The 12,002-nt window shown below is 41.8% G+C and overlaps 1 long non-coding RNA gene across 3 annotated transcripts in view; it reads right to left on the minus strand.

The window, feature by feature from the left end:
• Positions 1 to 4,821, minus strand: part of LOC105728191 (uncharacterized) — a 36,086-nt gene extending 31,265 nt beyond the window's left edge. For 2 of the 3 annotated variants that reach the window (XR_001109961.3, XR_001109960.3), the window contains exons 1-2: positions 3,274 to 4,821; positions 1,395 to 1,567 (exon numbers count right to left, since the gene is read on the minus strand). This is a non-coding gene — a long non-coding RNA (uncharacterized LOC105728191). Of the gene's footprint in view, positions 1 to 1,394; positions 1,674 to 3,273 lie in introns of those variants that run through there. The other variant, XR_010344626.1, reaches the window with a different exon arrangement.
• Between the last annotated feature and the right edge of the window lie 7,181 nt (positions 4,822 to 12,002).

Consider the following 12,002-nt stretch of genomic DNA (forward strand, 5'->3'; position numbering starts at 1 on the left):
CATTCACACTTTAGGCTAAGTGAGAAATCCTCTCCTTTTGATGGAAGAAACATTAAAAAACAAAAAACAAAAACAAGAGTATATAGGCAAGAGAAAACACATTATCCTTCCACGTGGCTATGGAAGAGATGAGATTTGCATGAGAGAGGGGATGGAAGGATATGAGAATGGGAAAGGGTTAATTTTAAAGTTAAAGACATTTGCTCTATAACTCTTCCCCTTTCTCTTTAGCATCAGCCCTCAGCCCCTCAGTAGAAGGGACTTGAGAAGGGAAAAGGTAAGCCAGGATAGCTCAGAGGTGGGTAAGCTAAACACAAAAGTGGGGTCTAGTTTAGGGTCTTAGAACTGTTGAGAGAAGGAAATGCTGATATCCCAAAGCAAGATGGTGGCCCTCTTTGACAGGAAACACCAGCTTCCAGGTTTTGCTGCCTTCTTCGCCAGTGCTTCATGGTCTCACCCTGTATCCGTTATCCTTGATCCCCTTTCTTGATGGAACAATAAAAGGCTCTCCCATTTTCATTCTGTTCACTGACTTCCTAAAGGCAGAGCCAAGGTTTTGCTAGGAAGACCAAAAAAGCAAATCCTCTCCCTTCTCCTCTAATCTGCGGAAGGCAAAGGCAAAGGTAGACTGTTAACTGTTTTGGCATCTTAGGGATGTGTGACTTGGCACACATATGAATGAATATCTAATAAGAAGAAAAAAATATGCATTGAAAAGTCTTTCTGAAAAATAAGGTGAGTTTTAGAATTTAAAAAAACAGACACAAATTCCAATCAGTTTCCATCACTCCAAACTCCATATAAACACCTCTGGGTTGTCTGTGAACAGAATTTATCAGTTAGCAAAAATCAAGGCCAAACTTACATTCCCTCAGTTGATCTGGGTTGACCTCACAGATGAAGATAAAGTTGACCCAAGTAGTCCCATTCCCGGAGGACGGAGGGGCCTCAGAGTGTTTGCACAGCCCACAAGCCCCACCAGGGGGCATAATGGAAGGAACAAGCACTCCTCGCCCAATAAAACAATCCCCTCTTAAACCAGAACTTTATGACACCCACACTTAGACTCTCATCTCCTCTGCTGGGGATCACTAAGCTCTTCACCTCCCAAAGCTTCTCTGAGCTGGTACTGCGATGCTGAGCTGAAAGGCAAAAAATGGCAGTTGCCGTCTTCATCCTAGTACTTAGTGCTAGGCTCCCTCCCAAAACGTGTGTGGCCATTGACATTCTTTGCAACACCCATTCCTATTTGCCTCTGACTTTCTGTCCAAGTGGCTGTTTCCCAGTAGCGAGTGGACAGAGCTCCCTGCAACCTCCCAGGTCTTTCCTACTTTGGCAGAGGGGAGGAGCACCCTTCCAAACAGTTCAGGACCTAGTACCAGGCATTGACTTACTACAGAGGCTAGCCTGCAGCTGGAGTACACAGGTGTGGGCGCATCCTGCTTCTGCTAAAGCCGCAGTGCTCCCAGGACAGGGCAATAGCCACCCGTTCCCAAAACATCGAGTTGTCCAGCAGTGGGGGTCCTGGGTCCTCTGGCTTCTCTCAGCTCTTGTCACATCTCAGCTCCTGGAACAGATTTGAAAGAGACTCTCTCTACCCTGCCTTCAAGAATTCAAGAAACTCAGATTTCAGAGTGTTGGCAAATTTTAAGGGAAAAAGACAAAGAAACCAAAAAAAAAAAAAAAAAAAAAAAGGGAAAAGCAAGGAAGAAAGAATTCACAGATTTCATCTTTCACTACCACTGAACTGCATAAAAATAAAGACCACATTTCCAAGCCTTCTGGATTATGGTCACAACTTGCCTTCTGCCAGGATACTCTGCCTCCAGAGCAGCACTACAAGAAGGAAATAGAAAGTTGCCAAATGCCCAGTCTGTTTACTCTGGAAATCATTCCTGGAGGAGGGGGCCTCTCCAGATGGCTCTGGGCAGGCAGTGAAGCTGAAGGTTTTGGAATGTGCTGCTGCGAGGCTCTGCAATTGCCCCAAGCAGATTCTTGCCTGAGTTGGTGACTGGAGCTACTCAGCTCCCTATCACATTTTCATCAATCATGAACTTGGAAAAACTCTCAGTGCTAGAGTTTATTATCAACTCTTAATGAAAATATATGGGCTTCACAGAATAATCTGAAAAGCACAGAGTGTTTGAATGTGAAATAGCAAAATTGTTTGATTAGATGCTAGGGCCAAAGTGATTGCCTGATTACAGCTGGGAGCAGGGTGAGGAGAAAGGCCATGGCACCATCAATACACAGAGATGATGACACTCCCGGGGATCCAGCCAGGGATGGGAGTAGCCTGATCTAGAAAGTATCAGGAGACTTTACTCCAATAAAAACAATAAAAATAGATAAGCTTCTATGTTGAGCACTTAGCAGGCTCTGTGAGGAGGACTCTGCAACCCAACTTCATTCAATCCTCACATCAATCCCATTTTACAGATGAGGAAACTGAGGCTCAAAGACATTAGTAATTTACTTAGGTCTCACTAGGTTCCAAACCCAGGTCTGTCTGATTCTAGATCTTGAGCTCTTAAGTAGGAGTCGACAAACTTTTTTTGTAAAGGGTCAAGTAATAGTAAATATTTCAGGCTTTGTGACCACATAGGGCCTATGTCTTTATCTGGAGCGTTTTGCTTTTGTTTTATGAAATCTTTTAAAAACATAAAAACCCTTCTTAGTGCTCTGGCAGTACAAAAATAGGCTCCCTGATAGATTTGGCAGATTAGCCAGAGTTTACTGTTCTTCATCATCTCATGCTTCTATCTACCTTGTGACCTTGGACAAACATTTCTCCCCTTTCTGCAAGCAGTGGGTCTTTGAAATGGGTTTATAAAACAAAAAGAAAATAGGAAATTGGGAAATGGGAGGGTGATACCAACTTCCCAGTGTCCTGGGAATATCACCATCTACTGTAGCTTCTACTGTAGATATTTCTTTTTCTTTTTTCTTTTTTTCTTTTTTTTTGTTTCAAAGCTACTGCAAATCAATACTGTAGTAATTTCTTTGTGATTTTTACATTGGAAAAATCCTTCTAAACTGTAAGCTTGTAATAATTAAATAGCAAGTCACTTCAAATTTGTGTTGGAAAAAAGTGACTGTAATTAAATAAGCACACATGAACCATACAGAATATCACCTAGTCATTCACAAGAATTTGATGTGAAAAGAGTGACATCATCATTGGCTAAATTTAATCTACACCCTCTTCTTTAATGGACAAAGCAAACTTTAAACACATGAAATGTAAGACAAAAAAACCAGAGATTTACCTACCTGGAGGAAAGTTTAGGATTGTATTCCTATGTACATGGAAATAAAACAAAAAAAATTGTTATTTATAATAATAACTCTAAGTAATACAAGATGTTGGGCAAGAAAGAAAAAATAACCACTGGCAACTTCACCAGCTGGTTATGATTTGCATTTATATAGCCATACCAAAGTCAATACTACAGAAGCCATACCAAACAAAACTACAATAGAATTCTATTGGGAAGATGGCAGAATGAGTGGTGAGGGGGTAGTGTTTTAGATACCAGACAGAGGAGTGAACATGAGCTAAATCTTCATCTTCTCTAATAGCAAGTCAATACATAATGGCTCAAACTGGAAGAAGAAAAAAAAAGAAACAGCAATATAAGCATGTAGAAATATGAAGATACATAGCAAAGAATCAACTAAAATCATTGAAATGGTTGCCCCAGGGAGCAGGAAAATGGTGGTGGGTACACAGGACTGCTATCATTTGTAACAAGTCTTGTAAAACTACTTGACTGGGCCGGGCGTGAAGGCTCATGCCTGTAATACCAACACTTTGGGAGGTCAAGGTGGGTGGATCACCTGAGGTCAGGTGTTCTAGACCACAGTGGCTAACATGGTGAAACCCTGTCTCTACTAAAAATACAAAAATTAGCCAGGTGTGGTAGCGGGCACCTGTAATCCCAGCTACTGGGAGGGTGGAGGCAGGAGAATCACTTGAACCTGAGAGGCAGGGGTTGCAGTAAGCCAAGATCTCACCACTGCATTCCAACCTGGGTGACAGAGTGAGACTCCACCCACCCAGCCCCACCAAAAAAAATAACTGGAGAAGAAATGATAGACTATTCAATAAACAGTGTTATATAATAATGGAAGACAAATTTTAATTACGGCAGTATCTTTAGTTACAACATGAGTTTCTGTAATACAAATTAGCTCATACACTATTGATAAATAAAGGAATCAGGTCAATATAATGTGAAGTCATGTTCGTATTCAAGGGTTTCCAAGAAATTAAAGTTTTTGCAACCAATGAACAGCAGCTGACCACAACATATGCTAAAACAGCTGAATGTACAATCTGCAAAGGGACACAATTCTATATTCAGTGCTTCTTCGCTGTATATTTTTCTCTGGGCTTAGTTTGGTAACATACCCATGGCGAGGCTTACCCAATCTTTGCACATTTTCCATTATTGCTGTACTTAGCAGTCTCCATCTTTTTTTTAACTCTTCAACCATTAAGCTATGCTCAGTTTTTTCTCTGTTAGGTAGAATTCTATATATGCTACAATATATCATTATTTATTGAGCATTTCAACGGTCTTTTAAACTGTGCTAGTAGCTTTATCAGGATTCTTATTGTCTTTTTAGTGCTCTGGTTACAAAGTAGCTTAGGTTTTGAGTGGTGTTTCTTTAACTTTGATTCTCCCATAACCCTGTGATTTTTACTGTGTGCTTTTGTAGAATATGAAGGTTTTCAGAAAAACTTTATCATGTTATAATACAAGTTCTTGTACCTACTTGACATCATATATATTTATTAAAATTCTAAGCCTTCTTAGAAAATAAAGCAATTTTTTAAAACAGTACTATTTAGGCCGGGCGCGGTGGCTCATGCCTGTAATCCCAGCACTTTGGGAGGCCGAGGCGGGTGGATCACGAGGTCAAGAGATCGAGACCATCCCGGTCAACATGGTGAAACCCCGCCTCTACTAAAAATACAAAAAATTAGCTGGGTACGGTGGCGCGTGCCTGTAATCCCAGCTACTCAGGAGGCTGAGGCAGGAGAATTGCCTGAACCCAGGAGGCGGAGGTTGCGGTGAGCCGAGATCGCGCCATTGCACTCCAGCCTGGGTAACAAGAGCGAAACTCTGTCTCAAAAAAAAAAACAGTACTATTTAAAAGCAGTGTGGTAGCAGAATTCTAAGATGAACCCCAAATCCCCAAAGCCTGGTGTATAAGACCCATATTATCTCCTCTCCTTGAGTATGACTGTGACCTGCGAATATGATTGTCACTGCTACGATGACGTTATGTTAAATGGAAAATACAAAAGGATTTTTACAGATGTAATTAAGGTCACTAATCAGTGCGTTTCAGATGATCAAAAGGAAAATTACCCTGGAGGGCCTGACCTAATCAGGTGACTCCTTAGAAGAGGATCTAAGGTGAGAGAGACTTAGAGCCTCAAAGACACTCCTACTGGCCATGAAGAAGCAAACGCCATGAGTTTCACAGCTTCAAGGAAATGAATTCTGCCATGGGAGCTTGGAAGAGGATCTCCAGCCTCAGATGAGACCCTAGCTCCAGCTAACACCTGAACTGAGCCCTGTAAGACACTGTACAGAAGACCTGAGCTGTGCTCAGACTCCTGGTCCAGGGAAACTGTGAGTACTAGATATATGTTGTTTTAATCTGCTGAGGTTGTGCTGGCAATTGGTTATAAAATAGAAATAGCAATAGAAAACAAATATAGACAGAAACAATTTTTATTCCTTTTCTTTTAATTATCTTAGTTTGGGTTAGTCTTTCCTAAAGAAGGAACAGAACCTAGAATCTTGGAGAATAAAAGAGAATTTAATTAGATTTCATAATATTTTGAAACTGCTATATAATAATAAAAGTCAGGGCCGGACACAGTGGCTCACACCTATAATCCCAGCACTTTGGGAGGCTGAGGTGGGTGGATCACAAGGTCAAGAGATCAAGACCATCCTGGCCAATATGGTGAAACCCTGTCTCTACTAAAAATACAAAAACAAATTAGCTGGGCGTGTTGGCCCACACCTGTAGTCTCAGATACTTGGGAGGATGAGGCAGGACAATTGCTTGAACCTGGGAGGCAGAGGTTGCAGCAAGCCGAGCTCTCACCACTGCACTCCAGCCTGGGTTACAGAGTGAGATTCCATCTCTAAATAAATAAATAAATAAATGTTACCACAAATAGTGTTAAACACCAATAATAGGATAGAAGAAAAGATTTCTAGCATGTATACTTACTTACAGAGGAAGTGGACTTGGACACTAAATAGAGACCAGCAGTCTCCTTCATGACATGATCAACCAGTATACGTACAGTTCTGCAATATGCAAGGTGGGGGCGAAGGTGGGGTATGGATGATGGGGAAAACACTGGAACCTTTTCTTGCTATCCACATCGAGAAGCTGGGACAAAGATGGGTTCCCAGTTTTCCAAATTCAGAGCTGGAACTCCAAATATGTTTTCCATAAAAATGATTTGATAGCCTATTGAATTCATAGCATGGCAGACATAGCTGCCATCTTTGCAAGATGGCAAGAAGAAATTCTTCCCTAACCTCCACCAGAGATAGTAAGAAGTGAGGCTTCCTGAGAAAGTCACAGGAAATTTCCTGCTGTAGAAGAAGACACTGGAGCCATAACGGCCATTTGACTTTTCTAGACCACCTAAAATTCAGCAGCATTTAAATTAACTGGAATGCACATCATAGAAACCTTCGGTTAACTGGAAACTTGGCATTGTTTCTATTACGAGAAAAGAGAAGTCATGAGAAAACAAAATCCAGTATCTAGCCTTGATCGTTTAAAACATGCCTCTTCCAAAAACAGTACTGGGGTCAGTGAGCATTCATCCCAGTTTTCATTTCTATTCACAATGACAGACTGAACAGTGAGATTTAATGATCAAGACAAAGACCCTGGAAAGGCTGGACAAATTTAATCAGCAAAAATTAATTTCTGCTACAGAGATTGTATTTGTGAAGACAGAACACAAGACACAAACATTTTGGAAAGATATTTTAACAATGAACAATTGAAACCATTTTGGCACACTTAAGTTGTCTTCAGAAAATATACCTAAGCTTGGAGGATATTTAGGAGTGGACAGACACATTCCCACATAGTCTACTACATAATGTCAGGGGGAAGAGGCAGAAACCTACATTCCTGAGAGCTTCTAGGTAGCATAGCTGAAGTTTGGGTCATTATATGTGTCAAATCAAAAGGAAAAGGCAATTACCCAAATAATTTAGCCTTTTTTCAAACCTCTCACTTGAAATAACCAGATAATTACAAATGGCTTATTTTGTATTCTGGGCATATTTTAGGTGTGTGTTTGAATTATTCATATGAATTCTTCCATTGTCCATTTCGGTTTTCCTATGTGGAAACATTGCAAGGCTGAGATGATACCACAGCAGAATTCTAAGCAAGTAAGCTGACAGTGGAGTCCTGGATTACGGATGGAGGCCCCTGAGTTAGGGGGAAACATCAGCCAACTGGACAGCCAGTGACTTCTTCATTTGAAGACCAGACAGACTAAGCACAGCTCTCTCTGGCCCTGTGGGGGGCACCGTTTTTCAGAGTCCAATCAATAAATTAATGGGATTCTGTAGGATGCCTCAAGTCCAGCACTTTGCAACATGCAGAGTAATAATTATGCTCAATTACAGCCTAGCATGTGGCTTCTGGCACCATAAAAATCACCTTGTGTCAAACTAATCTTCAAGGAAAAGAAGGGCCTATTTTGGCACTCTTCTGCACTGCTACACATCAATCCCTAATTTCATCTCCAGAGAGCTTCCACCATTTCATATCTGCTACCGGCTGCCATGAAATCAGTGATGGCATCAATATTTCCAGGGAACTTCAAGACTCAACCTGAATCAGGGATGAACAAAGGATTCTTACTGCTCCCATCTTATAAAAATGGATCCCTGTTGAGGGCATATGATAAGAAAATAAGGCAGAAGCAAAACAGAAAACAGCCCACATTCGGGAATGGATTTATTTTAATTTTTTTTTTTTTTTTTTTTTTTTTTTTTTTTTTGAGACGGAGTTTCGCTCTTGATACCCAGGCTGGAGTGCAATGGTGCGATCTCGGCTCACCGCAACCTCTGCCTCCTGGGTTCAGGCAATTCTCCTGCCTCAGCCTCCTGAGTAGCTGGGATTACAGGCACGCACCACCGTGCCCAGCTAATTTTTTGTATTAGTAGAGACGGGGTTTCACCATGTTGACCAGGATGGTCTCGATCTCTTGATCTCGTGATCCACCCGCCTTGGCCTCCCAAAGTGCTGGGATTACAGGCTTGAGCCACCGCGCCCGGCCTGATTTATTTTAATTTTAAGGTTTCAGACAAGCCTGCTGGTTTGCTCCTTCTTGCAAGCACACACCCACCAGCTGTTTCGAATAAGAATAGGTAAAGCCAAGCCAAAGGAAACAGAAGCAGCCCAGGGACAGTAAGGCTGCAGACGTGGAGGCCTGTGCCAACCCAAAAGTGGCAATCGGGATGAGCCACAGACTTCTCCCTGCGGTGCACCTCTGGGCACAGAGATGAATTTCCAAGGCTGGGGGTTGAGATGCATTTTAAGAATCTGTTCATGCTCTATAACACTGAGAGCGCTGCAAAACCATTGGCTTCTTGGGTTCCATTGTCTAAAATGTACTCATACTCACATATTTCAAGGAATTTCAGTTTGGACTGATTATTTAGGAAGCCCCTAATTTCACCTTAACACTAGAAAGCAAGATGCATCTAGATTCAGGAGAGTCTGATCTGGAGGAAAGGGAGTAAGGTAGAGCACTGGCCAAGAAACTGGCATCGATTAAATTACAGACATGACCAGCAATATACAATGAACTAAATATAAATGTCTACAATATTAAAGCACAAAATTATGCTTCTATCCCTATAAAACTGTCAGAAATGAACTTAACATATTGATCATCCAAGGGACTCCACTGTTCCCTAAAATGTTATATAGCACATAATAACCCTATTATAAATTTGATGTAAAATTAATATGCCAGCTTTAAGCATGAAACACTTTATATGCCTCTGTAAAATTAAGAGGCAATTGGAAGATCAATTTAGATGTCTTGAGATCAGAAAAAAAGATGTCAGCTAGGAATGTCTGAAACATACTGAACTTTTCTTCCAGAAATCTTCCAGTTGTAGAAACAATCAAAATTACCCTAATGACTAAACAGAACTTTGAAATATACACCCTGCAGTTTCACCAATCAACATTAGGTGATATGAATCTGCATGGAAACCACTTAGGGGCTCAGAAAACTCAAAGGAGAGTCAAAATTTATAAGATTTGAGTCTGAAAATAATTCCAGGCTGAAAGACCAACATGTCTCATATTAATTGTTTATGAAGTGAAGTATGTCTACAATACATTGCCTGCTGCAATTGGGTTAGCAGGCCAGAGACTCTATGTGAAGGTCCTTCCGAAGGAACAGCTGTTTAAAGCTAAAAAATCCTGCAGTTAGGGAGGCTGGCTGCGGCAGCCAAAAACCCATCTGAGAATGTCTAAACAAAGCTCATTAATCTAAAGGTGCCAAAGGATAGATGTTGGGGTCAGGGGTTGTAGGGATGGTCTTTCTTGGACAGAGAGCTTGGTCATGTGTGGCTTGTACTTGCAATGCTCTTGAAAATGTGTATTTCCAAAGGGAAAATGTGACTCCGAGTGAGTCAGTCATACCTTGAGAAAGGCTGGTGCTAAGTAATATGGACAATTTCAACCCCAGGTGAAACTAAAAACTGGTCAAATTGGTCTGAAGTTCTCGCTTCATCTTTTTTCCATGTCTCAGGCAGGCATAAGGGCTCCATGCCTATAAATCCCAGCACTTTGGGATGCCAAGGTGGGAAGGTGACTTGAGGCCAGGAGTTCAAGACCAGCCTGGGCAACACAGCAAGACCTCGCCTCTACAAATCGTAATAATAATTAGCTCTGCATGGTGGTGTATGCTCTTAGTCCCAGCTACTTGGGAGGCTGAGGCAGGAGGCAAGAGAATCATTTGAGCTCAGGAGTTTGAGGCTGCAATGAGCTATGATCATGCCACTACACTTCAACCTGAGCAACAGAGCAAGAACGTTTCTCAAAAAAAGGAAAAGAAAAAAAAAAGCCATTCTCTTTCCTTTCTCGAAAGTTAGCCTCTCATGCTACTGCCAGCTCTGTGATGTGTCTACGTGCCTGGCTCCACCCACGTGTAGATCAGGTTCTCACCCTCTCCCATCAAAATTTAGCTGCCTTAAGTCCCATCTCCTTAGGGTATTCCTACTTTAAAAAAAAAAAGGATGGGCAACTAAGGCATTGATTGTTAGTAATGGCTTCATGGAAAGTCCTTAGCAAATCTATTTGCATTTTAACAGAGGTCTTTTAGGCCTTGATAGTTAGTAATGGGGGCTTTGGGGCTTTTAGAGAGATAAATTAGAGCACCCCTGACTTTTACTGCAGGGTCCCTTTCCTTCTGGTTCCTTAAATGCTCTGCTACCAAACACTTCCAGAACTCTATTATCGCCTACGGCTTAGAGCCTTGGTAGAGATTCCCTATTTTGACTGTGGCAAGCCGGCCCCCAAGAGCAACTGAGCTCAGCACAGTTCTTTTCCACTCCCTTCCACCATACTTTCAGTGCCGGGGGCACTGAGAATGATGCAAAGGAGAAAGGCAGGGAGAGAAATGATTTGCATCTTAGACTGTTGCAAATTCACACTTTGTGAAGAATTAACAGCTTCCTCACAAGACATCCTCCCCAACCACCACAAGACCATATGCTCCTTAGCCTCCCCAGGGCGAGTTGAATGTGATCACATGAATATTAATGCCCGAAACTCCCTACGCATGAGCATCTATTGGCCTAGTCAAGAATTTCAATTCTCAGGTTTTTTTTTCCTCTGTTCCACATATTCCTGGGAATCACCAGGATGTGTCTTACATGTGCCAAGAGTGAACCCTGGCTACCTCTCACCCTGAGTCTGTGTTGCTGTGGAAGCACCACTCTGCAGCCTTGTTCCTCTCTGCACAGAGGCTGCTACCCACACTGGCTTGGACCTCTGCCCCAGTCAAGGGGGCAGAGCTATGTCACTAGTCTCAGAGGGTTTCAATAGTGCCTGTTGGAAAGGAAAATCTACCTAATTATTGTATCCTTTCTAACTCACTTAGGAAGGATGCACAACATCTTAAATATTATAGTGTGCTGGGATCCAGTATAACAGAACTTTCAGGCCACAAAAAGGTTTTTCCCCATAGCTTGTTTCAGGGTAGGTGTCAGGATGCTATTCTTGGAACTGAAGATTCCCAATCCCAACGTATGCCATTTTCAGGTGAAGGCAATTAAGAAACAGCAAATGCAGGAAGAGATCTCTGCCCTCCTTCTTTCTGCCTGAAAGCAGGGTATAAATTCTCTACGAGGTATTTGTCTTTCCAATACTAGGAAGAAGAAAGCATTCTTATCACTGGAGAGGGGAAGTCAACTCTGACACGAGTCTGCAAATAAACCTTACAAAAATAACCCCTATTGTCCATTAGTTTCCCCCATCTATTTCTCAGTTTCTTTCCCTCAATTACCACCCCTAGAAGCCCAAATCCCTTTTCTTCGTCTAGTCACTTCCCCACAATTTATTGCCTTTTGTTATAATGGTACATAAGCCCCCAAGTCTCACCACTTCCTTGGGTTTTTCACTTTATTTCTACGAAGGCCCCTTTCCTGTGCCACATGCAAATATTAACACCAAATAAAACTTAAATGATTTTCCCCTATTAATCTGTCTTTTGTCAGCTTAATTCATATCTCTCAGTCACAACATTAAGAGGGCAGAGAAAAAGTTGTGTCCTTCCTCACGATTATCAAGCTCTACTAAAGAATATGGCCTATCATGCTGGATTCCTTCTTTCTAGAACTCATCGACCCTCTTTTAGTCTGATCTTCCATTCAGACTGCCCTCCCTGGCATTATGGAATTTGATCTGCA

Source organism: Aotus nancymaae, unplaced genomic scaffold (assembly GCF_030222135.1).
Source record: "Aotus nancymaae isolate 86718 unplaced genomic scaffold, 86718_ANA_hifiasm-v0.15.2.pri h1tg000029l, whole genome shotgun sequence".
In the NCBI taxonomy this organism is placed as follows: domain Eukaryota; kingdom Metazoa; phylum Chordata; class Mammalia; order Primates; family Aotidae; genus Aotus; species Aotus nancymaae.